Source organism: Acyrthosiphon pisum, chromosome A2 (assembly GCF_005508785.2).
Source record: "Acyrthosiphon pisum isolate AL4f chromosome A2, pea_aphid_22Mar2018_4r6ur, whole genome shotgun sequence".
NCBI classification, from domain to species: Eukaryota; Metazoa; Arthropoda; class Insecta; order Hemiptera; family Aphididae; genus Acyrthosiphon; species Acyrthosiphon pisum.
The window spans coordinates 106,892,540-106,895,049 of NC_042495.1; the positions used below are offsets into that span (position 1 = coordinate 106,892,540).

The 2,510-nt window shown below is 28.0% G+C and overlaps 1 long non-coding RNA gene across 1 annotated transcript; it reads right to left on the reverse strand.

Annotated features, from left to right (window-relative positions):
• Window positions 1–1,271: 1,271 nt before the first annotated feature.
• Window positions 1,272–2,485, reverse strand: LOC103309294. The gene is made up of 3 exons (XR_003839643.1): window positions 2,149–2,485; window positions 1,660–1,834; window positions 1,272–1,580 (listed from the first exon to the last, which is right to left on the reverse strand). It is a non-coding gene; the product is annotated as an uncharacterized LOC103309294 (long non-coding RNA).
• Between the last annotated feature and the right edge of the window lie 25 nt (window positions 2,486–2,510).

Here is a 2,510-nt window from a genome sequence, read left to right on the forward strand (position 1 = left end):
GTATATATATATATATTTGATCACTGACCTTATGCGACGGTTTTTGGAGTGATTTCTGCATCTGGTTTATGTTCCTCCGGGGTAGTGTTCGATGGTCGATATCACGGCGACAATATATGTATTTTGATTCGTAAGGCTTATAAAATATTATCGACGTTCCTTTCTAGAGCCTTGTTGTATGTGGTAATAATAATCCGTGTTTTAATTATTATGATTGTGACTATTATCTTATGCTCTTAGAAATCCCTACACTCGCAGCAGTCGTAAACAGTCGACAGCTAACCGAATGTAATTTAAGTTACTGATCATTTAAAATTGTGCTTATGAATTCCAAATAAATGAACGTAATTACGTATACTTATGAAAATCTTATAAACTAGGTTTTTGCTCTTAGAAATCCCTACACTCGCAGCAGTCGTACACAGTCGACGGACAACCGAATGTAATTTAAGTTATTGAGCACTTAAAATTATGCTTATGTATCCTAAATAAGTAAACGTATTTACGATCTAATAATGATTAAATTACAGTAACACGCTGTTACACGATAATAGTCACAAGGGTTGCATAGTAGGGGAATATTTGTATAGATAAATTATGACAAAGTGAATTTGGTGAACAATAAGGGATAATTAATTATGTGGTCTTACTGAATGTTGAGATGATTCAATATACATATACGTCTAACTGTCTAAGTTGTCGTTGGTGGATAACAGTAAATACATGAAATTTACTGCTTAATTGCTTCTTATTAGGATTTACTCATTTATCTCAAAATATTCACCTTAAAATGTATTTCACATAAAAATGAATTCAAAATTCAAAAAAGTTATAAAAAAATATAACAATTTATCAAGCTGTGATCAGAAAAAACTATATTTTTAAATATTTTTAACCTTTTACAAAAAAATTCAAAATTGAAGTAATTTATATTTAAATCATACTTTTTGTTAAGAAAGTTATGCTTTACAACAAATATAATAAGGTAAAAAGAATGCATTTTCCTACAAATTCGGATGTTAATTTACACAATATTTATACAATATTCAATATTGATTTAAATCCTTAAATATTTTTTAATAAAAATATCATAATTTACAAATATGAGGAGAAGTATCAATCTGTAGTCTATAAAGGACAAAGCTTTCCTCCAAAATGTATTTCTTAGCTATTGCTAAGCCTTCCTAATATTTTTGGATGATTTGCGTCTATAAGGAAAGAGGAATCCCTAATGCTGCTGAATATATTGCTTCGATGAAGTAAAACATATAATAGTGTGCGTTGTACCATTTATTTATAATTGTAATTATTATATGTGTTTAATATATTAGTTTTCATAATCAATAGTTGTACGTTTCTCGTCAGATACGATCAAATAGAAATCTATGGTGATATGGCGGTAATACCCGATTGAACCGTCACGGGTTTTCACTGGTGATGTATCTTCACTGAATGACCAATTATCTGACCGTCGCCGTCATATACATGATCGCATATATGTAAGAAGTATATTTTTTATAGGTGTGGCAATGATTTAGCATCTATAGGTTCCTAAGTAGATTCCTTTGTAATTTTTTAGTCTGTAACAAATAATTTGAATACACGTTTTAATTATCACATCAGAAAGGAAAAATATATTTTAACACTTTGGTATATTACTATAAGTAATTTTAAAATGTTTAAATTCTGCTCCATAAGAATTTGTGTTGATTTTTTTTTACTGCGAGATATCAAAAAATATAAAAAAAACTTTCAATTTTCTCCAATTATTCTCCATTAGCTTCAAAATATTATTAAGTTTTTAGTACAACTCTTAATATTTGTTCCATCATATCTGTAAAAAAAAAATAATAACAATAACAATCAAGCATCACACATACAAAAGATAATGATTTGAAATCAATTAAAAATATGGTAATTTTAGGAATTATATTTTTAATAAACTAAATTAACATTCACTAAAATAAACAATTATTGGTTATGCTTATATAATGGGAATGAATATAATCAACATTTTCATTATCTTCTTCCCAGGGACACTGATTCTTTATATATTAATATAAACATTAATAATTTAAGTCAAAATATTAAGAATATTATAAAATTAGTATATTAGTATAATATAATATATAAAATGTATTTTTTTACCGTTGGTTATTTTTAAACAGAAATACATCAGGGGTTCATTATTGCGCGATGCCTTATTTGAACCAAAATTTCTCAGAGTGCCCTTCCACAAGTTAACGACCATATTGTATACGACCATGTATTTCACGGCGACGGTCAGTTAATTGGTCATTCAGTGAAGATAAATCACCAGTGAACACCCGTGACGGTTCAATCGGGTATTACCGCCAGAATGCCATAGATTTCTGTTTAATCACATCTGACGTTATTTAATAAGTAATTTCCTTCAATTTTGAACATAAAATAACTATAAAAAAAAAACCGTGATTTTTATATTTGTGAGATTTTCCAGGTACAGAATAACTAGTAAGTTTACTTACATG